Source organism: Pinus tabuliformis, chromosome 5_1 (genome assembly GCF_031772625.1).
Source record: "Pinus tabuliformis cultivar Carrire ecotype Pingquan chromosome 5_1, CPIR1, whole genome shotgun sequence".
Classification (NCBI taxonomy): Eukaryota; Viridiplantae; Streptophyta; class Pinopsida; order Pinales; family Pinaceae; genus Pinus; species Pinus tabuliformis.
The window spans coordinates 793,588,309-793,613,716 of record NC_142305.1 but is presented as its reverse complement, the minus strand read 5'-3'; the positions used below and the strand labels follow the sequence as shown (position 1 = coordinate 793,613,716).

The following is a 25,408-nucleotide window of genomic DNA, read 5'->3' as shown; positions in this document are numbered from 1 at the left end:
ACATTCATTTCTTTGCATCATGTTTACAACCCATTTACCCTCAATTGCCCCTCATTTTCTCTTGACATATACCAACAGGACCTTGTGCTCCTCAAGAACTTGGTTTAGTTTATGGCAACCTCATTTCATTTCATTTCATGTATGTCCCATGAAGTTTGTTCAATTTCACATTGATTTTTGTTATAGTTTGTTATGAGAGTCTTTTGGAATAATATTGTGTTTGAGATTTATAAATGTTTAATGTTTCGAGTGGGCAGTCCATCCATAATCATGGAAAAAAGCTTTGATGTAAGTAGCTAGAGCATACAGAAGAATAAATAGGTGAAGGTAAAAGGATAATCATTAGTTTTAAAAATAAAATAGTTGTTAGGAAGAAATAGGATAGAAGGATGACAAAGAAAGTTGAAAATTGTTATATTGTTAATTTAGAGTGTTAAGAAATAATTAATTTTTTATTAACAAACAAATAAAATGGTTGGGGGTATTAAGGTTCATGAAATAACAAAATATAAAATAGTAAAATAATCTAAGCTAGGGTTTGGGTGAAATAAGTATTAATTAAAAGGGTCAAAGATTAAAAATAATGCAAGGACCAAAAGATGGAAACCATGAAAGAAATGATATTACGAAAGTAAAGAGAGAATATGAAGAAAAAGGGAACTAAGGGGGGAAGGGATGGGGAAGATTGGAAGGAGTAGTTAGGGGTTAAGGAAATGAGCAGTAGGCTTCCAAGGTTGAATAATTTTATAGTCGTCATCAAAATCATAATTATCCCAATTGGCACAATTTTTCAACACCTGCATAAGTCATACCCATCTTGTATGCCAAGATTTTTCCTTTAGTTGTCCCTATGGTTTATTGATATATATTTTAAATCTGTTTAACCAGTAACTCGCCATTCCCAACGAAATCCTTTTAGTTGCTACCAAATCAACCTTGCATTTGTTCTCTAAAGAAGGGAAGCCTTGAGTCCTCCTCTTAGTGCCTTTCCATCCTCCATTGGTGTCTGTAAATCACATATTACTTTCAAACTTGTGTTGGTTTTAAGGACTCATCATTTCCTTGTTTCCAATGGGTTTATCCTATTGAATTCATAACTTGTATTCTAGGGTTCTAGTTTAGAGGAGGGTGCACCTTAGGCCCGTCTTCCTTCATTGGTGGGTGCCTTGGATCAAGCATAGAGCCCATAGTCTTCTTTGACTTTGTTTTCTCTCACATGCTTGACTTCAATGCATCATCACAAGCTTGAAATGTGTACACTTAATGGTTAAGTGCTTCAATTGATTTTATTAGATTTCTTGAACTTCTGTGAATTTCTCATAAGTATCCATTTTCATCCTTATATAATGTTATGACCAAAACCTCGCGTTCACATAGAATACTTTTGTTTTACCTCTACACCTAACAATCAAAGCTGCTAGTTCACCTCCTTAACCTTTATAACGGTGGTGAATCCTTGAAAATGTGCATGCATGCTATAACAATCCATGAGGCGTAGACCATTTGGTTTGTCTAGGGTTTAGTCTTCATCAAGTTTGAGGTTCAAATCTCATGAAGAAGGGTTGAATGTGGAAGCACCTCAAATCTCATTGAGAGGCGTTGAGTGTGGAAGCCAATTGTGGGAGTTATCGTGTCTTAAGGGGTATGAGCCTTACTAAATCATATAATTTTTTTATGTATGAAAATAGTATTAAATACTATAGCCCATTTTTTAACTAGGGGTGTGAGCCTTACTGAATCATATAATATTTTTATGTATGAAAATAGTATTAAATACTATAGTCCATTTTTTAACTACAAGATTAACTTAATCTCTTTTTAACAAATTCTTTAATATTGAAAAAACACACATATATATATATATATAATTTAATTTTCTTTACCTGCCTCCTTTACCCGCCTCCTTTATTTTGTATATTATTTTTACAATAATATTTTTGCAATGTATTAAATAAAATCATACATAAATTATTTATAAAATCATACATAAATTATTTGTGTATTAAAGTAGTATTAGACATTTTAATCCCTTAATTTACTATTAGTTGACTCTCATTTCTATGGTTTAATATTGAAAATGAGTATCGAAATAATATTACATATTTCAGTTTTCAGAAACTAAAGTAGTATTAGATATTTTAATTTCTTTTTTGTTACACGATTAACCGAGTTCCATTTTTAATATATATAGATATAAATTTACTTTATATCCCTCTTTTATTTTGTATATCATAATTTATTTGTGATCAAAATAGTATTATGTATTTTAATCTCCTAACTAATTAATTTGCTTTGGCTATTTAGTATATTATTTTTATGATAATATTTTATAAAAACATCATATATAACTTATTTAGGTATCACATCAACATTAGATAATTTAGTCCCCTTCATTTACTAAAACATTAGTTCTCTTTTCACAAATTAATTATTTAATTTTGTAACGAACTTTCCTCCTATTGTTAAAATTGGACTCCTAACACTTTTTAAAATTATTAATTATCTTACCTTCTTAAAAAAATTCAATTTGTGACGCATAGCAAACTTACCCTTTTTACTTATAAGTTTCTAATCCAATAACAAACTTCCCTTCCCTAACAAGAAAGCAGACTTCCATTGAATAACCAGAAGTAATCCAATAACAAACTTCCCTTCCATACAAGCAAGCAAACTTCCACTCCAGAGCATGAAACTCGAGCTCTTTTAAATTTTATAAAATATATTTCTTTATTAATCAAAAATAAATTAAAACATATATTTGTAATGTTGATTTTTATACAATTGGACTCATTTCAACCCGTTAAAAGGCTGTTCGATTGTTCAATTGGATAATAACTGATCCCGACCCTACGTGGCAGCTCTTCCGTGAAAAAACGGCGCAATTCCCACATTACACGTATCGGACTTCCAATAAGATTGGAAATCCGTGTCCCACGAAAATATTTTCGATCACTGTATTCGAATCTTTTACTGCATTCTTTAATCAAATTCAGTTTCCCACGAAAGTGTTTCTATGTCAGTTGGTTGCGTTAATCAAAATATTCCTTTAATATTTTAATGCATTTTGAGCCTGGATGACTCTGCATACATGTGTTTCAGGCTTCAGCACAGTTGTGGGAGAGAATCCTTGCAGTTGCTTGCACGCCTCATCTCTGTACAAAATTCGTGCATCATCGGCGCGTCAATAAACATTCCAACATAAGTATTAAGTAGAAATGTGGAGACAAACGTGGTCGTCTCCAGTCTTGTTTTATTAGTTAAAGCTGGTTCCAGGAAGAAGTTTCTCCAGGAATCGTGAAAGTGAAGGATACACTTTCAATATTAATTTACTTTCCATCTCAAACTATTCACTGCAAATATACGCCCATTTCACTATTCAAAATTATTCAGCTTCTTATCAATAGTATTTTCTGATTTGCTGCTGTCAAGAAGTTAGTTGTCAGGATTTTGATCAATGGCCAAACGAAAATACGCTGTGCTAGTGGGATGCAACTATCCCAACACAGAAAATGAACTTCAAGGATGCGTAAACTACGTTATGAGGATGCAACGCAGGCTCATTTATCGCTTCGGCTTTGCCAAACGGAACATCAGTTTCTTTACACCGATGAAGTTGTTAGAAATTGTAATTACTTTCGATTTTTTTGTTTGTAATTACTTTGGCATGTATAGTTGGTTAAATATAAACTCAGTTAAGTTAATTGAGTTTGAAGGTTGAGTGTTTGATTGTTAAGTCAAGTTGAATTAAATGATAGATGTTTTTTAGTGTATTGTTACATATCAAAATATTTTAAATAAATTATTAGTTGGAAAAAATTAAATACCCTTCACAAAATTTATTGTAATAATCATATTTTATGTGATCAAAAGAAAAACAACCTTGTTTATTTATAAATTGGCGAGTCAACGACATTCGCACTTAGTAAAAACCATTCCGCCTAATATTTTAAAGTGCTTGCTCAAATATTCAAAAAGGCCACCGAAAGTTATTCAAAAGGTATTTTAAAAGGTTTTTTATATTAAAAAGTTCATGGTATGAAAAGAATTATAAAGGAAAGGTTTATAAAAGGTTTTTGAAGTTGGAAATTTATTTTAATTGCTTGCTCAAATATTCAAAAGGGCCACCGAAAGTTATTCAAAAGGTATTTTAAAAGGTTTTTATATTAAAAAGTGCATGGTATGAAAAGAATTATAAAGGAAAGGTTTATAAAAGGTTTTTGAAGTTGGAAATTTATTTTGGAAGATTTTTAAAGTAAGTTTTATGAAAAGAAAATCAAATAAAGAAAAAGATTTTATTCATAAGAGAGTTTAGGGTTTTGTCAAGTTTATTTGTTTATAAAAATATTTTGTTTGTTTTGTCAAGTATGATAGTTTTTGAGTGAAGATTGCGTTTTACAGGGGCGCATATTGAAAATTATATTTTTTTCAAGGGCGATATAGAAGATACAATCATGCAATCAGGAAATAAATTATAAATAGAAAAAAAGACGATAGTCATGGGTTACAAAGTGCGACTGAAGCATATTAAGAAAAGAAATAGAAAAGAAGAGGCAAAAAATCATTGCCATGGTTAAAGAGGTTCATGCCACAGCTGAGAAACTAAGAAGTCTAATAGAAGACAAAGAAGAAATCCAAGGTGTTTGGTATAGCTTTGATCTGCTACCGCTGAGTCCTATGTTTACAGGGAAATATTTTGATCATTAGGTTATCAAGATGTTAACTTTTCTTAGAGCTAAAGAGTTAATTGAGTATGGGTCTAATAACCCATATGATGAAGTATGTGATGCTTTAGCATTGAATTTTATAAAACATGCATTGGATGAGAAGTGTTTGTGCAAGGTAGCAAAAGCTACAACTTCCAAGGAAGCATGGAAGTTCCTGGAAGTAGAGTTTGGTGCAAGGGGGAGCGACATGCAACATCAGGTTATGTCACAAGCAAAGAAGTCAACCGCAGATCTAAGAGTATATGAGCAAGACTTTGAGAGGAAAATAGAGCTTGGAGAACCCCACTCAAAAGTGGATGATGGTTGTCAAGACCATAAAATTGAAACCCATTATGAAAGCATGCATATGGATGAAGAAGATGCAACAAAGATTGCAGAGAGAGAAGTTGAAGCCTTTGTGTGTGAAACAGAGCAAGAGAAAATAAATGCTCAAGGACTCCACTGTAATGTGGATGATACAGATGATGGTGAATCCCACTATGATGAGACACATGTGGATGATGACTGCAAAGTTATATGTGAATTGGTGAATCTAGTCGCAACTAATGGATTTGGTGAAGTTGAAATTGTCAATGAATTTGACAATGAGCACATGCATGCTCGGATATCCCACCATAGTGTGGATGAACATTATGTTGATGTTATGTGTGGTTTCTTTTTTGAAATAGAGATTGATTGTGACAATATGGTAAGTGAAATGTTTGATGAAACATTGAAGGTTGAAGCTACCACTGTAGTGGAAAGATATGAAGCAGTTGGAACTGCTCATGAAGCAGTATGTCATCTAGTAGCAGTTGATGATCAAGAACATGATAAAGTGATTGAAGAGTTTTTTATGAGAATATCCACTAACAACATAACAGTGGAAGACAACCTCCATGCAGTTGAAAAGAAGGCAGATGTAGAGCAGGAAGCTCTCACTGAAGAGAGTCATATTAAAGATGTTTTTAACATTGTTTTTGAATATGTAGGTGTTCAAAATAGCATGGGAGCAGAAGTTGAAAGCAAGGTTGTTAATAAATTTGATGCATATTTGAAGCTCATTGAAGAATGGATTCAGAAACCAATAAAACAAATTGATGCGAGTCTTAAAGCAGCAGCTGGAATAAAAGAATTGAATGAAATGGTGAATAATGATCTTGAGTATGCAGATTACAGGAAAAAAGTTGTAGCACCTAATGATGAAAGAAAAGCATGATATGAAAGACAAAGATGAATGCAATGAAACCATTTTTCAACAATGAAGTCAAGTAGAGATGCGATTTTTCTATCCGAAAATATGGCAAAAAGAAAGACAGGTATATGAAGTGCAAGAAGAAGAGCAAAGAAGACAGTTTGAAGATGCAATATTATGGCAGCAGTGCATAGTTGAACGAATATTTGAAGAGGAAGGTGTAGAAAACATGATCCAATTGTTTTTCAGAACAAGTTCAAAACAAGTCAAAGAAAAATTGCAGCAGCAACAAGTAAATAAAGCCTACAACAAGAAAGTTCAACAAAGAATTCAACAAAGAATTAAGCAATTTCGAGGATATAAAATTTGGAAGAAGAAAAAAATAAAATGCATAATTGTGAAAGTCTTGAGTCATTGTAAGCCTAGCTGAGACATAAACCAGTAGGAATGTTTGAGAGATAATCGATTCAAGTTAAGTTATGTTGAGTCATACAATCGTAATTAAGGGGGAGTATTAGAAATTGTAATTACTCCCACATGTGGAGTTGGCTAAACATAGAGAGTCAGTTAACTGAGTGATTGAGAGTTGAGTGTTTGAGTGTTGAGTCAAGTCAAGTGAAGTGATAGATGCCTTTTAGTGTGTGCTTGTATGTAAAGATATTTTAGGTAAGTCGTTAGTTGGAAAAGGGTTAAATATTCTTCACCGAGTTCATTGTAATAATCATGTTTTTTGTGATCAATAGAAGAGCATCAGCTCGTGTTTTATGTGCCAATTATTTGTGCTTTGTCTCCTCCGCCTTTCCAACATAAGCATATACAAATCCCACAAGAGCAAACATTTGTGCGGCTCTCCTCGCCATGGTTCGTCATGCCAAATCCGGAGACGTCCTCTTCTTTCACTATAGGAGCCACGACACTCTCACTAGCATGCACAAGTCCTCCCACAATGACAAGTGTATCGTCCCATGCGATTTCATTCTTGTTACAGGTACAACAGACATTTCTCCTAATCTGGTAAAATTTTTTATCATATCCGAATTATTGTTTCTCATTAATGTTTATGACTTAATTTCCTCATTACTATTAGTACTGAATTTTCATATGTATGCACGAAGATGAGGACTTCAGGTTTATAGTGAATATAGTGAATAAGGTTCCTATGGGGGCAAATTTCACCATGGTGTCAGACTCGTGGAGGCCTAATTAACAAAGAGGAGTAAATTGGTCCTCATGTTCATTCGAGATCATTAACAGATCCAGAAAAATCAACGCAACATTCTTCAAAGAGCAAGTTCTTGCCTATGGACTCGTTACGGGAAGTCCTAAGAGAAAATATTGGAGAAGCTGAAATGGAGGCTCATAAAATCACAATCGCTCTCTTTCAACTTTTCGGTGATAAATACAGCCCCAAAGTTAAGAGGCATATTAATACAAATGGCTCTATCATGAAGGCCGAAAAGGGAGTGAAGAAAATCCAACTTGTAGATGATCGTGAGGAGCTGCAGTATCGTATAGATGAGGAAATGGGTATTATATTGAGTGGATGCCAAACTAACAAGACATCTGAGGACGCCTGCCCTACAAGTGATCTGAAGGAAGCGTATGGAGCATTCACTAACGCAATTCAGACAATTCTTGAATAGCATGGGAAGCCCATCAGCAACAGGGAATTGGTTTTGGGTACAAGAAATTCGCTTGTGAAAGAAGGGTACTCACAGCATCCGTGTCTCTACTGCAGTGACAACAATGCCGATGTTACTTTCCTGTGCAAGGAATCCACGAAAAGGAATTCTCACAGTATCCATCATAAGATTGATGGCAAGAATCATAAAAGAATAAAAGGAATCATGAGAGGATTTGTATATATAATTTGTTGATTGACATTTACCCTCCAACATGACCTCAATATAGATCTACAATGTGTGCTTTCTTCGTGATTTTTATTGTAAAGTAATGTTATTCTAAACAAAAAGGAGACAATCTACGTTCCATGTGTAGTGTGATTTTTTTGCCAATAAATTTTATGGTATGGGTCATTTTCTAGTACCGACAGAAATATTGAGCATATAAATGATATGATCACAACGATGAATATTTTCAGGCAATTTTTGTTTGTTGTCATGATATATTTGTGTTCTATATTTTGTAGGTATCACGGTAGCAACACCTTCATGGATATAACCGTTGGGGTAAAAAACTACCACAATCAAATAAAAAAAATATGGTTGGTATAGGCCGAGACAGAAAGTTGCAATAGAGAGGAACATTAATTGTCTGATGTGAAGTGAGATGAAGAGTTTCATATATGATCCCTTGTTAAAGTGGTTGCATTGTTAATTTGTTAAGTAATGTATATTGTTGCTTCCCTAAGAATAGGATGTGTTATTATTTTGAAAGATTGGATAAGTGGAATTTTATCTGAGTTTGGATTAGATACAGATTTTAAAGTATTATTTAAAATTTGATAATATTTTAATCAAAATTTAAAATATTAAAAATTAAAATCGAAAATTGGCTCTTACCGCTAGGCCATAAAACATACACTCTGGAAGAGGAATTCGGTAGTTAGTCATGATAGATATGTAGAGATTCAAAACGGATGTGAAGGCTCAGCTTGTCATATGGCCCTCCTTTTAGTGCCAAAATATTGACGGCGCTGGACCCGCCAATATGTAAGGGGATCTCCCCGGTAAGAAATCCCAATTAGACCTTAGACCATTTGGTGTAGGAGTCCCAGCAGTGGGTCGTATGATAATGTCTTGACTGCGATTTCGTACAGATTTAAGTAAGATGTCCCTGTTGGTAGCAAGGGTGTGAAAACTACAGTAAGTCAAGTGAGGTGCATGAGAGGTTCTAACACACTAAGGGTGAAGTGAGTGCACCCCTTGGAAACCTGTAATAGTATGTGGCTTGGAAGGGAACACACGAGTGAAGATGCATCACAAGCTAGAAAGCAAGTTAGCGAGCATTCCAAAGCGATGGCTAAACCAACAACACATTTCAGAAATATTCATACATACTTATACAAAATAGTCCATACATGCATGCCTAAGCAAATAAATACATATATCATTTAGAGTAAACCAGATAACATATAATACAATACAACATATGCATGAAACATGCTGGCGCTATTATATTAAGAAGTGTAAGTTCCAATCATACAATACATCCATGTCCAACCACTAGTTCCGACAGCAAAACGTTACAGCCTCAACCACCTACTCCTCCAAAGAGATGTACTAGCTCTGCGTAGTGGAGAAGCCAAGGTTCGTTACAATATTGTCCAATCTTTCTCTAAGATAGTCCTATCGGAAGCTTAGCTAACCAAAAGCCTTTACAATGAGTTATGAGGTTCTATTTATAACAAAGGGTGGGGTGACCCTTGACATTCCCCTTTGTGATAGTTCATCTACCCTCATGACTCTTCATCTACTCTATGACTGTTACATCCAACAATCAACACTTGAACTTCCACTTGAGAAGACGTTACATTACAATGCACATGTACCCATGTGAGACAAAATGGCTTGAGCAAGCCATGCAAGACATCACTGAAACTCGGTCTGTTGTGGTGAGACCAACTCTTTGACATGCTTGTGATGGTGAAGGTCATGAGCTGATGCCAAAATTGGTCATCCATGATGGTTTGCATGCGCTCCATGGTGACATCTTGTTAAAACGAACTCTTGCCTCTGTTGCATCTGGGTGCATTGGTATGGCTCCCCCATCCAACTCGTCTATTAGCATGTGCATGGTCTTCTTGGGTGCGGCCAAACCGACAACACACTGATGCATAGTGTCCATGTTGATCTTCCAGTGTGTGCTGGTGGTCATGCGCATCAACTATCAACTGCATGTTCAGCTCTAGTCGGACTTGGTTCTTGTCTTCGCCTCGGTGAGTGTGCTGATGGGTTGGATCGCATGCGTGCGCACAATGACATGCATGCTGCTAAATTTCCTTGCATGCGATCAACAACACCACTCACCATGTTTACTCTGTGCCAGCTACTAGGATGGATATATAACTTGTACGGGCACAGTTTCATCCATCTATGCATGTTGTGCCCCCTTTTGTACCTACTCCTGCTGCAACTCATCCTCTCATCTGTGCAGCTCATGTTCTTCCTTCAGTTGCTGCTTCACCACCTGCAACTCCTTCTTTGTTCTTTTCTTTGCTCTTACGCGGTTGTCTTGTGATGCCACCACCTCATAGCCTCAATCTCCAAAGTTTCCTTCATCACAAGTGGATCTACTTGAGCTTGCAACTTTGTTCCACCTCTGTGTTGTCAACAATCTTCCTCTTGCATTCGTCGCATGCGGGTGTGTTGCCTTCTGCTTCTGCTAATGGTGTTGCTCGTTGTGATGCTGATCATTGTGATGTTGCTGCCATATTATCTTGATGCCCTTGTCTACGAACAACTTGTTTTCTTCATAGGTAGGCAAGCTCATAGACACTAGCTTGGCTACAACACACGTTGTGTTCTCAACGGTGCCCTTTGACTTTTCTCTCTTGAAGGCCATTGTACTTGTGTTGCTGAGAGGCAGATGAACACCTGCGATACCTCGAGACATGGAAACACTCATTGAAAGAAATCTGTTAGTCGAAAACCAAAACGAACTTGAGAACTGACTTGCAGCATACCTGTGTCACTGATCATGAAGGTTACGCAATTTCCGCCGGAAGGTCGAGAGACTGACTACCAAAATTGTGCAAGGCACAGTCCAGGCTATGAGGAGGATGACTAACTGCTGGAAGTACGCAATGCACAGTCCAACCTAGCCCGCTGAGGACTGAAATGGTTCAATGCACAATTTCAATCAGCAGTGACATGCAACCAGCAAACTACATTGCATAGTTTCTGGGGCCAACGGGACACTGCCTCCAAGAATTGTGCAATGCAAGCCTAGAGGTCAGTGTCTAGCTAGACTTACACAATTTCTGGAGGGAAGGCAAAGCCTTCGCTTCCGAAAATGCATAGTGCTAGCTGGGCAATGCACAGTTTGGGCCAAGGCAACCCAGTGCGGCAAATGGATGATTAAAAACATGAGAAGTGTGAAAGCATGATGAGATGAGTGCAAAAAAGAGTGAATGATCATTCATGCAAACAACAAGTGCAGGATTTAGAAAATGGGAAAGCATGCATGTGTGTGAAGCGAGTTGCCGCAACGGTGACCGTTCGTGCAAAACAATGTCATGCATGCGACAAAAGTGAGATGTTAATGAAAATTGAAACGATGCTAGTACAAGCTAGTATGTATCAAAACGACAGCAAGCGCTCACTGAAATCAAGCAGAAAACATTCATACAAAGAAAAACACAAAAAGCGCCAGAAACACAGCGCGAGACATGAAAAGCGGGCTTACCCCAAAACAGTTGAGATGAATGTGCCATGACTCCTAGATTTAATGTGGGATGTCATAGCTACAAGATCGATGTGAGAAATGACCTCTGCAATGTTTGGTTGATGAGTTTCAATAAAATCGAGGTTGCGACGTGCATATCACAAATCTAAGTAAAGAGGCACTTAGTGGGAGGTTTTTGAAATGATCCTTGCATGTAACCTCCACTGCTAAAAATAGATCCCTGAAACAAGGGATGCCTTTGCATGTTTCCTTGGGAGGAGAAACCCATGCATGCAAATTAGATTTTCTCGGTCCCAGAGGGAACCGGTCAACTCAATTGCACATGCGACAGTCTGCTCAATTGGGAGGAAAAAAATTACATTTTTGGGAGGGAGCTGAGCTGGATGCCCAGGGGGATTACACAATTTCTGGGCAGAGCAACTAACTGCTACCTAGGATTGTGCAATTTCTAGGCTGAGCAATCCTGCTAGGAGGAATTGCACAATTTTTCCAGTGAACAGTGACAGGCAGATTTGCACAATTATGGAGCCCAACAAGATTCCAGACAGAATTGCACAATTTCTAGAGGGAACATTGGTTCCCCTCCAAAATTGCTCAATTTCTTGAGGGAGTTGCTCAGCCTGCAGCTGGAACAAGTTCGGTGAAACAGCCTGTGAGGGGGATGCAACAAGCTTTGATGGACAAGCTATCATTCTACAAGAAAATCACTGAAGCTTGTGTAGTTGACAAGGCAAGACATGCTGTTGTGAAAGCTTGGTATGGAGGCTTCGAAACGAAGCTAAGGAAAAAATTTTGAGGGTGGTTATAGCTACCACAACACTTAGGTAAATGGTTGTAACAAATTCTGGAAGCTTCTGGAATAGGAGGCTTCCATAATTTTTCTCTTTTCCCTGAATTTCTAGAAACAATGTTTAAAAGGGGAGAAAACTGTAGGTGATCAACGCAGGATACAGTGGATAAACTTGTAGGTGAACGTAGTCCAGCAAGAGGCTAGGGAGAATTGGTCCTAAAATAGGCTTAGATGATGTAGTTTAGGGTAGAAACTCTGGGGAATGAGAGAGTCATGCATAAGGATTTGTGCAATGATGATGTAAAGGGGGAATAAGATGTTGATCGATCCATTAGTAGGCCTATTGCTCAGATGTGACAAAATGGCCTATAACACCAACAATATGATCTTATTTATGCCTAGTCAAAGTATTTATATATCATCCTTCCTAATTTACCTCACTCTTGCTTAGGTGACATTTTAACACCAAGAACATCCCATGTGGTTGATGGTGTTACCAAATCTATATCTTACAACCAACCACATCCTAATCCCCCATGACCTAGTAGATATGGTAAACCTTATCGTGATGTGAGTACCTCTTACTCCTATCCACCTCTAGATCCATCTTATTCCTCTTCTTAAGTTAGTACTTTCATGTAATATGATTCTCCCCATCTGCATCCCCATGTGCCTAGGCAAGCTTGTATGAGTCTTACTTATACTAGGGTTCTATTGAATATATATTATTCATTCCTTAATCCACAACAAGGTGTCACAATCCCTTAAATAATGGTAACCCAAGCTCCCATTAGTCAACCTAAAACTTCCCCATATGAACAATTGTATGCCTACAAAAATGTTCCTAACCCTCCTAAATCAAATCTAAAGAAGAAGAATTAGGTGAAGGGGAAATAAAATGCACAAAAACAAGGGAAACATGATTAATAACCTGATGTGAATTCTAAGTAAAACCCAAACACTAACCCCCAAGGCCAAGAAAATAAATTATGGTCTAATTAGGGAAGAAACTTTGTACTAATAATCATTGTTCCAATTGTGGTTCCCTCTCTTACCAATGATGTGTCATATTTGGTAGGAAACATAGGTTTCCAAGTGTCTTAATTAGCCACCACCTTCTTCCACCCAACCCTTGTCCTTACAACTAGTTGTGTTAAGGAACCAATTCCCTATAGAGGGGTATGTGGCCATACCATAAGCCAACATTTTTGCACCACCCCCCATTCCTAACCACCCTAGAAATGGGACTTACCAAATTCTATACATGGATATGGCTAATATCAACTTGGCCACTCAATCCCATTAATATGGTCCACCAGCTGAGACCCAATAGACCTAGTTTATAAAACCTTGTTCATCCAATGATGGAACTTTTCACATACCTTGACCTAGTGTTGATCCACAACCTAAGATGCCAAAGATCCTATTGAGATGAAATGTACCTAATGTCCATGCACATGCTACCCACAATAGTAGAATTGATGACCCGACTCAATCCCTTGCTACTATGTTAGCTTTAGAATTCATCTAAATATGTCCAACGCAAAGAAGGCTTTACTCTCTACTTTATGACATTTTTTACCCTTTGGAAGATTAGATGATTATCTTTGACATTGAAAAATCCAATCCCCTTGTTTACCCCATTTTGTGGCCTTTCAATTTCTAGTATCCATCAAGAATTTCATCATTCAATGGTGTATTTAATGAAGGTTCCTCTACCTATGCGATGTCTACCCAATTCTAGAAGAATTTAGGGTCACCCAAGCTCATTATATCCATGATCACCTTCTATAGATATACTTTCTGATCCTAATGGGTTGTACTTGAATTTTCCCAACCAAGTGACAAGAAAGAAAGTATTTCTTGATGACATAACTATAGATGCCTCAGTAGACTGTAAACTTCACTTGGGTTGTAGTTTTATGTATGCCATGAAGGTAGATTTTTCTTTAGTGCATAAATTTACCATGATTTCCCTCATAATGGGAATATAGTCACCATAAACTATCTAAGGTATCGTGATCCTAAAACTCAGATCAACCTTGAGATTATGTCATTTCTTCCATGGCTGGGAATCAAGCCATCCATTCCATTTCTAACATTATCCCTTAGGTCTATAAAGAATATACCTTGCTTAATGCTTATTATATTCCTCCACCTATCAGTAATACACCAAGCTCATCTCAAGTGTGCATGTTGTCCTCCTCCTAGACTCTTAATCATCATGTGGGTTCATCCTTATAGTCATCTACTTAACATACCACTCTTGTATCTTCAACATTTGTGTCTAAGGGAATCCCCCTTGTACACTATTATTCTAGCAAAATCCCTTTCCTATTTACACCACCTAAAATAATGAGTACACTAGTCATGACCACGTTGCATTTGCCTGACCTTACCTTGAGGATTCTAGTTTGGTACTTGGATCTTCCCACCTCTGCATTTTCCTCTACACAAAATCCTTATTTAGCATTGACCCTTATTTAGTCAATATCCACTACTCCTATATCCATAATGACATATATGCAAGCCCAACCAAGTCCTACCCATGTTGGGAAAGGATTTGACAAAGGGGGAAAAGCGAAGTGGAGAGGAGGAAACGATAATGTTGTACCCACCATGATCACCCAAGGCACTATGCCTAAAGCCTTGCTTCCATTTGCTTTATGCAAACTCCTTAGCCATGTTATCAAATTATTGTCTTTTCCTTCCAAAACTCAAGGAACTTGTTAATGTGGATGATTTGGAGTCTAACTAATCCATCCCTATCGTTCAATTGACTCTTTCTAATTCATCCAAATAAATCAAGTATTTATGCACAAACCATCCATACACTTTATGTAATATGTATGGCCATTATTCTCACCATTGTCTAAGGCTACACCAATTCCAAAATACCCTTATTATCATTCATGAGTTGAAATCCTACCATAATGAAGCTTCCAACCCCATAGTTGAGGACCTTTCCCTTTTTACAGGGTGGGTTCAGGGGATTACCGAACCCATAGTAAATATTGATCCTCCTAATGTACCAATGGATGAGAATTCCATGAAAATCCTATATTTTTCAACTTCCTTGGGATCAATTTCATCAAGAAATCCTTCTTTTTCTTATATATGATATACCATAAACATAGTTACCGATCAAATGAGAAAATGACCGATTACCCATTTTTTTGAGGTAGCAAAAAAATCATCCGATTTTGAAAAGTGTTGATTCATAATACACATTTTTTTTAGAACAAATTTTTGACACTTTAAATTTTCTTATGAACATTTTTTTTAAATGTTAGTGAATTTCATGCTGATTTTGAAAAGTGTTGATGCAACATCAACCTTTGTTTTTTGGAGCATATTTTTAACACTTTCTTTTTTTTTATGTATCAAGTATTTTTTTTTATGTATCAAGTATGAACAATTTTTTTTAAATGTTGGCGATTTTCATACTGATTTTGAAAAGTGTTGATGCAACATCAACCCCTTTTTTTAGAGGACTTATTTTTGACACTTTAAATTTTCTAATGTATTGAGTGTGGATAATTTTTCTAAAATGTTTGTGATTTTTATGCGAATTTTGAAAATCATCATTTTTTTAAGGCACATTTTTTACACTTAAATTTTCTGATGTCCTAAGTATGCACAATTTTTTTCAAATGTTGATTATTTAAAAATTGTTCAAGTTATCTTATTCCTCTTCTTTTTTTTCATCCTAAAATGTTTGTTTATTTAAGTGATTTCCAAATATGTGTTTTTTGCTTTTTAAGGGATTTCATGGAATTGAACCTGGCTAAGCAAGGAGCCGAAGGCTATTTTTTATTTTAATAAAAGATTCTTAAATTTAAAAACGACCCCATGCTAGGATTTATAAAAATGACCCTTACAACCAATATAGTTGGATAGAGATCGCTGACATTAATAAATAAAAAGACCTACATAGCAACATGTTATTTTCCCCCCATCAATTCTAACTTCTATAAGAAGAAGAATCTAGATAAAAATAGTCCTTACAATGGTTTGGAGAATGATATTTCTAACCTAAGGAATGAAGGTAATATCCTTTTAATGGGTGACTTTAATGCTCGAACTTCAAGTAAACAAGCTATTATCCTAAGAAATCATTCCAACCCTAATCCTCTTTGGTTGGACGAAGACCCTACTCTGGCTAATAGGTACAAAAGGAGCTCTGAAGACCTCAGGGAGAATCTGTTTGGGTCGAAGCTAGTCAAGCTTTGTAGTGCTCAGGATCTCATAATTTGCAATGGTCTGAAGAAGTGGCCCAATTCTAGCCAAATGACCTGCATCCATGGGCTTGGTAGCAGCGTGGTAGACTATGTTATTTCCAATCTCCCTTTATACAATGAAATAATAAATTTTGACATCTTAAACGACCACGAGCCTGACTCTGATCATAGGCCTTTACTTATAACTCTCAACCTTGTCATGCATAGAGATCCCATAGAAAATAATCCTTATAGCCAAAAGAACTTAATATTTGATAGAAACAAAAACAATCTCTTTCTAGAAGAGTTAAGAACTAATTTTCCTCCTTTATCTAGTATACACAACATAGAAGACCTCTATCATAATTTTACTATAACCCTCTCATATTCTATTAACAAGTTCTCAATTGAAGTTTCAAATAATAAAAGAAATAGCAAAACCAACCCATGGTATGACAAAGATTGTAAAAGGGTGAGGAGAGCAATTAAGGAAGTTGTTGATGAATTTCTTAAAATGGGCAAGATAAAAATATACAAAGCCCTAACTAAAAGAAAAAGGAGGCGGTACATTTGTAAAAGACAAGAGAATCTCTTACACCTCTCTAAGGTAGCTCCTAAGAATTTTTGGAGGTAAATTCTAACTAGGAAAACTAAAGATAATAATAAAATTACTTTACAAGATTGGAATTCCTATCTTAAAAAGTTCTATGAATCTCCAAATGTCATGGATAACTTTGAAACCCTACTCACAACAAAAGAAGTTTTCTCTCTAGAAGACATTGATTTTGGGGTTAAACGCCTGGCTAATGGGAAAGCTAAGGACATTGAAGGTTATTAGGTGGAAATCTTAAAAATTGGAGGCCCTGTCCTCATCCTCCACATCCACAAGCTTTTCAATCAAGCAGTCAAGCAAGGGTTCCCTAAGCTATTGACTGAGAGCCTCATTATCCCTATTTTTAAAATGGGGATACAAATAACCCCTCTAATTATCGGAAAATTATGATCAACCCTCTCTTAGCTAAGTTATATCGTAGTATTTTGGAAAATAAGTTGAGCATATGGCTTGAAAGTGAAGGTAAGCGGGCTAAAGGCCAAGCGGGTTTTAGAAGGCATCACTCAACAACAGACCACCTCGTTATGCTTAGGATCATTGTGGAGGAATGTCGTAATGATAAATCCAATCCCTTTTGTTGCTTTGTGGACTTTAGAAAGGCTTTCGATACAGTTCCTAGAAACAACCTTTGGAATAGATTAGCAGAGCTAAAGGTTCCTTTTGAGTTGAGAGCTACCACTATTAGGTTATACAAGAATGTAATTGCCAATCTAAAGAGCAATGAGGGGTGGTCGAAAGATATTAAGTGTAATATCGGAGTTAAACAAGGTTTCCCCCTCTCCCCTACCCTTTTTGGCATTTACAATGACAAGCTCGAAGGTTATCTAGAGGAAGCAGGATTTGTTGGCACGATCTTAGCTGGGATAGTTGTCATCCTTCTTCTCTATGCTAACGATATTGTTCTCCTCGTAAGGTGTCCATCTGATCTTGATAAGCAACTTAGGCTTCTTAAGGATTTCTACTCTACCATGGGTATGACTGTTAACACTGACAAAACAAAAGTTATGATTATCAAATCCAAGAAGGACATGTACGCTAATTTTATGTATGAAAATAATAACTTGGAGGAAGTGTATTCTTACAAGTACCTAAGAATTGATATTCATCACAAGCTCAACTGGAACTATAGCATTGAGAAAAGGATTAATGGGGGGTGGAAAGCTTACTTTGGTCTTGAAAATAATTGTAAAACGACAAACCTCATAATGTGGGATAAAAAGAAGTTCCTCTTTGAAACTTTAGTCACTCTTGTTATCTTATATGGATGTGAGGTTTGGGGTTGCAGCATCTCTAGAGAATCTTGGAGAAAGATTGAGCAAATCCATCAGCACTTTATAACGTATAACCTGAAAATTAAAAGCAATACACCCTACCCTATTCTCCTTATAGAAGTAGGTATTTCCCCTTCGAGAGCCTAGCTATGACTAGGCTTCTATTGTACAAGCACAAGCTCAATAACATAGGAGATCATAGACTTCCTAAGTTACCTTTAAATTCCAGTCAAAACCACCTAAGGCTCAAGCAAGGGTGGTATAAAGACACGAGGGCCTAGTTAAACCATTGGGAGATCAACGAGATTGATGCATTGCAAAACATTAATAACATTAAAAATATTGTTAATTCTAAGTTCAAAGAAAAAATGTGGTGTGAGAAAGATTTAGCAGCGAAAAGAAAATTAAGTTGATATAAGAAGGTCATCAACCCCACCCTAGAAGATCAAAAGTATCTCTTTGTTTTAGCTAGCTCAAAGAAGAAAATTAATATAGCGAAGATTAGAACGAACTCTCATGAGCTCCATAGTGAAACGGGTCACTGGGCAATTCCTAAAACACCGTGGATGGAAAGGATCTGCCATCTCTGTGAGAATAGGAATATTGAGGATGAAAACCACTTCCTCTTAGAGTGCCTCCCGTACAGTGACATTAGATCTCAGTTTCATAATCTTTGTCACAATACTGACCTTCCTATCCTTTTATAATGTCAAAATTATAGTGAGCTTGGGAGGCTTCTCTCCAAGCTTTTTGAGCATAGGAATAAAATCTTAAATCAAACTAAATAATTTGTTTCTTTAGGTCTGATAGACCAAAGTTTAGTCTCAATAGACGTTAACCATCATCATCATCATCAATATATATATATATATATATATAATTTTCAAATTTTAAAATATTTTTTTTTAAATTTGAATTTTAATTAATTTTTTAATATTTTATTTAAATAATTTTTAATTATAAAACTTTTATTTTTTTATTTTAATTGTTTTAAAATTTTAATTTTAAATATGTTTGTTTAATTTAATTTAAATTAAATATTTTAATTGTTTTTTTTAATTATTAAATTTTGATTTTCTTTTTCATGTATTTATATATTTTTAATTGTTTATTTTTTATAATGTTCATATTTTACACTGGTTTTTTTTATTATATTTTTTAATTTTTTCTTGACTCATTTTTTATATGTTTTTTTATTTCTTTAAATGTTTTTTAATAAATTTTTTAATTTTTATTATTTATTTGAAAAATAGTTTTAGTTCTTATTTAATTTTTGTTTATATTTTTTTTTTAATTATCTAATTTAATTTTATTTATTTGTTTAATTTATCAAGGTTTTAAAAATTTTCTCTAAATTATATATATATATAATTTTTATCTTTTTAATTAAGTTTTAATATTTTTTAAAATAATTTTTAACTATAAAATTGTAATTCACCTTTTTAAATTAATTTTATTTTTTTAATTTTATATTTGGTTTAGATTTTGAATTTTTTAATATATAATAATTTTTGTTTAAAATTTAAATTTATTTTTTATTTTTTATTTTAACTTTTATTTTTTGGGTTTGAATTATTTTTTTATTGTTTCTTTAAATGTTTTTTTAATATTTTTTTTTATTTTTTTAAATGTTACCATTTAAATATTTTTTTTAAATTGTTTTTAGTTTGTATTTAATTTTTTTTATATTATCTAATTCACATTTATTTATTTGTTTTTTTAATATTAAATTAATTTTATTTATATATATATATATATATATATATATTTTGATTTTTTTTTGTTTATATATATATATATATAATTTCTTATTTTTGTCTTGATGATGAATCATAGTAAGTGGTTGAAGCATGTGGACTTTGAAAAGACTCTGAAAACTATTTTATGATTTCTCGAAAGATATTTTGTATTGATTTTTTTATGTTTGAGCTTTTTGTCTTTTTAATTTTTTTTTAATGTTTTAATATATTTTTTATTTATTAGATGTTATTTTTTAAAACTTTTTGAGTTTTTGTTTTACTTTTAATTTTTTTCAATCTTTTAATTTTTGTTTTGTTTTGTATTTTTCATTTTTTTTATTTATCTACTTATTTATTATTATTTTTTTTTAGTAGGGCTCATGTCGATCATCAACTAGCAACTTGGCACCATTATGTGTCAATTTGATAGTTGATTTTAAAGTTATCATTATAATGGACAAGTCTGCCCCACAACGTATCAATTTCATGGTTGATTTTTAAGATTTCATTGCAATAGGTTGAGTTCACCTACACCACATGTCAATTTGATGATTGATTTTTAATTTTTTGTTGCAATGTGTCAAGTTGTCTTAGGCTAAGATTTTAAAATAGATATACTTTTAGCATTTAAAAAAGAAATTAATCTTGGTATAATGACTTTTTCATTCAGGGGTTAATTTTTAAAGTTTTTTTAGTCATAATTTTTCCATAATGCCATGGTTGAAATATATCGAAAACTTAAGCTTCTTTGTAGTCATATTTGGTTTTAATTCGATGATTGAAAAATTATCAAAATTTTAAGGTTTTTGTAAGTCACAATATTTTATCTTTAATGTTATGGTTGTGTTGGGCATGGAACCCCCCCAAGGCATGTTTTGGGGCTTAAAGCCCAAGTTTTGATTAAGTCCATTGTAAAGACTCCACAATTTGTGGGTGCGGAGCACGAAGTCATAATAGAGTCACAGGGTTGTCTACCATTGGCTTTGTAATGTAACGTTGGTTTGAAAGATCTACCCATGGTCCGCGGACCATGGGATTGTATAAATAGAGCGAGGCTCTAAGTGTAGAAAGAAGATAGATGAAAGGATGATGAGTCTAAGGGATTGATGAAGCGTTGAGTCAAGTGTAAATCGTGTCTTTGGGTTGTAGAGTAGGAGAAGGCTCTACAGCTGAGTGCGCAGAGGCCTAATAGTCCGCAGCTGAGTGCACAGACCCCTGCAGCTGAGTGCGCAAGGTAGGTCAAGTCCGTAACCATTGGAAGCATTAATAAATAGAATTTTTATCATATTTCTGTGTATCTTTTCCTGTTTGTTGTATTATTGGGGATGAAATGCAAGTTTATTGTTTGTTTGCTGTGCGAACTCATATGAACGTGCTGTATAAATAAATATAACACCAAGCATCCACATACGCGAAGATAACTAACTGGTATAAGAAGATAAGTAAGATCTCGGGTGTGACTTTGGGACTTAGTACAGAGCGCTTCTCCAGCAGTGCAGAAGCCCCACAGCCCCTGGTTAGGGCTACGTGAAGGCGAGTATATCAAGGCGCGAGGGCCAGGGAAGTGGGCAAGGTAACCTGCGCGAAGGGACTAACAATTGGACCCGATCAAATCCTCAGACATCTCAAGGGTGTGGAAACCTAGTTCGAGCACCCCCCCATACTACTTTGGGTGAGACCTCAATCCGTGCTTCGCGGAATGTTGCCGAAAGGGCCAGTAGTTCAGGAATTTGTTTGGCTAATTAACTCCGAACCTGGGTTAGGCCCCAACAAGCCAACAAATGGTTCCTTTGCCAGAACAGGGATCTGCATAGAGATGTTTAATGTTGTATCACCGAAATCCAACTAAGAATGGAATTGAAGATTGGTTGGATAGGAAGATTCACGAGTTCGCGGCGTAGGAGAACAGGAATATGTGACTATCAAAAGAAGAGTGGTTAGACTGCTACTTGTACATAGAGATCCACAAATTTTTCTTCGCATCTTTCCCTACTGAGCTATACGAGTGGATCGTGAAGCTAGCAGATAGCCAAGGAAGGTGCAAGCTCGACAGACCTATTGTTTGGACCCCAGAATTGGTGCGCAGATTGGAAGCATCGGAGGATAAGATCATGCGCGCTGTTGATCACTAGCTTGATCGAATTATAGGAGGATTCATCACTGAGTTTGTGGTAGATACTTTAGTCAGCCATAGCAAGGTAGAACGACGCTTCCTCAAAAGACCATGAGGCAAGTACGTTAAGTCTTTGAACACTTGGATTAAAATGCTACTGTGTGAAAAGAGGATTATCTGAATAAATTGATGTTTGGGGCTACACGAAGTGGGAGAATTTACAAAAACAAAGGTAGTGTAGAACTAGAAACTAGCCCCTTGATTTCACCTCCGCGAGGGGATGGGGAAGAGCTCCTGAAGGTCTCACTAAGAAGTGTGATCAATTTGATAAGACAAAGGATTGCGCACATACCACCCCCACCCACACCATCGCCAGTTTCATTGTCTTCACCCCCATCTTCACCCATACCACCTCTGCCACCACCGCGAGTCAATATGGCAAGTGCAATCAAGTTGCCAGTGTTCAAGGGAGTAGGAAATGAAGATCCGGACCAATTTTGGTTCGTGATAAAAGCTGTATGGGAAGCGCACGGAGTTGTGGATGACAATGTAAAGAAAGCAACATTGGTCAGCGCTCTGCTAGATTGCGCCCTGGCCTAGTACATTAAGCATTCCAATGACAATCCGAATGCGGGGATCGCAGATATCCAAACTGCGCTAAACAAAGAATTTAGCAGGCCGAAGTCAGAGGCATAGTCGATCATTAGGTTCAAGGAAATCACAATGCTACCAAGCAAGACTACTTGGGAGCTGGATTAGAGACTGAAGTGCACAATTCATGAAGCTAACATGACTTTGACGAATGGACAACACCACGAATGGTTTGTAGCATCGCTAACACCACATTTAAGGAACGCATTGTCACAACAAAGGCTAACGACTCAGGTCGAGGCCTTGGAGATCGCAATGAGACTGCATGAACCCCGATACAAGATCCTAACCTGGGAGTTTAGCAGATCCACGTGTAGTTGAAAAGCTTATGCCTTGAGATGCAGAGTTTGAAATAAGACAGGACAGTTCACTCAGAAGTGTGCGACGAGGTATGGTGCGTAAAGTGCAAGGGTCAGGGACATGACAAGGACTAATGCCCGGTGTTCATGAATTACCTTGTGGGAGGAGGACCAATGACACTGAGACCAGAGGCACAAGTAGGACCTAGCGCGGCGCCTGCATTATGGTGCGTGATTTGTAAAATAGAGTGAAAGCATGCTACAGACAACTGCCATCTGTTGCAAAAGTATACACAGAATTCACAATAGTTGTTTTGTAATTTCCGTAGATCAGTGGAACATGATGAGCGCACTTGTAGGAGTTATGAACTGATGATGGATAGGACTCGCACCTATAGATTTCAGGCCGAAACATGGCCCCTTGACCAGAATGCAGGGGTGGCACGAACTGGATTTCAGGGGTGCGAACGAGGCTGAGGTGGAGGAGGAGCTAGAAGAGGTCGTGGACCGTTGATATATTACAATTGCGGAGGGCCAAGACATTATGCCCACGATTTTACAAATCTGACACATCTGTCATGCTTGTCTTGTACATTTTTTGATCATGAGATGGAGGATTTCCCCACACTAATAGCAAGGTTGCACGATAAAGGAGCGCTCCAACCTCCCCCAACTCAGAACTTGCAAATGATGAGGTCTGAACCACGCAAGGAAGACCCTAATGTGAACATTGTGCTCCGAAGTGGAATTACAATAGGGGATGATAAAGGCAAGCAACTTGAAGATAGTACTTGGGTTTGCAAGGCTCCGATGAAAGAGCCAGAGTTTGATTTGGAGTGCGCTAAGAAACCTTCATGGAAGCTAGAAAGAGCTTCGTCGATGCCTCCACTTTAGGAAGCAAAGACAGACCAGAGCCAGAAATGGACCCATCGATGCTCACAACATTCTTGGAAACATGTATGAAGCTGTTGTGTAACAACAAGGCTATAAAGGGACTATGGGAACTTATAAATAGATGCGCTGGGACCATGACAATAGAACCGCGCGTAGTCTTGAAGATCAGAAAGCACGCGACGGGGATGGTAAGGGGGATGAGATTGACCATGCAAATTGGAGAATATGAGATGGACAAAGTGATTATGGACCTAGGATCGGATGCGAATGTTCTGCCGAAGCAAACATGGGAGCACATGGCGAGGCCTACATTGCAATGGTCTCCTATCCAAATACGAATAACGAACCAACATAAGATCTTACCTATGGGAAGATTGTAGGGAATCACCATAGATATCGAATGAGCAAGCACACTGGTAGATGTTGAGGTGATAAATATTTTTGAGAACAACAATCCCTACCCCACACTGTTAGGAATTGATTGGGCCACTGACATGAATGGGGTGATAAATTTGAAGAACCGCAAGATGATTTTTGAGAAAAGGTCTCTGCACATAGTTGTACCTTTGGACCCTGCAGAAGGATCGCGCTACACGGAGCCAATGCACAACTACGATAGCAATGATGACTTGGACTACATCTACAATATAACCATGCAAGAGCAAGACTGGGCAAATCCAACCACGAATAGATGAATCTCATGGGAGTGTGAAAGCTCCTGTACATTAGATTCTGATGAAGAGATAAAGCGATGGCAGAACCGGTTACACGAGGTAACCACATTGAAATATAACATGTTGACAAGATCACTGCACTGCATATCAACGAAGGTAAGGGATATACCTACGTATGATCGGTTAAGCGAGGTAGATGACTTCCGGAATCTATTTGAAAGAGAGGTGCCAAAACAGCAACGCTTCGAGGCTTTGAAATGGGTACTGCACGTTATGCCTGTGAGGTGGTGGGGTACACACCAAGGAAGCTTTGAGGACTGATGCGAATGAAGGAGAACGATGTGCATACGATTTGGCAAGCCTCATATGTGATTCACAGATAAGAAGGTCGGAAGGAGCGATCCGTGCGCGTACTTGTCCAGATGGGTGCAGGCATATGTTACAAAACCTGCGCGGATGCATACAGACTTCATGTTAAGAAACACGGTCAGTAAGCATGTGTGGGTGAGGCAATTGCGCGAACGACCTCTCAGGTTGGAACAAAAAAGTATGGAAAGAGCAGGTGGGCAGAAAGTTATCCAAGCAGAAGCCTTTGATGAAGTATGCGAAGCACTGAACAAGGTACATAATGTGCAACGGACTAATTGGGACCTACACGTACTAGTGGTTCTATGGGTTTATAGGACAACGTGGAAGAAACTGACGGAGAAGGCGCCTCTGAGGCTGGAGTATGGAGCAAACACTGTAATCCCCATAGAATATAAAATGACTAGTCTGCGCATAGCAGCGTTGGCAGATATGACAGCTCGTGGAGCCTTGGAAGAAGGGATCGTGCAACTGAACGAAGTAAAACATTTGGGACCTGAGGAAGAAATTTGA

The 25,408-nt window shown here is 36.6% G+C and overlaps 1 pseudogene; it reads left to right on the top strand.

Moving 5' to 3' along the window:
* The first annotated feature begins 3,445 nt into the window (after positions 1 to 3,445).
* Positions 3,446 to 25,408, top strand: LOC149167326 (metacaspase-9-like; annotated as a pseudogene).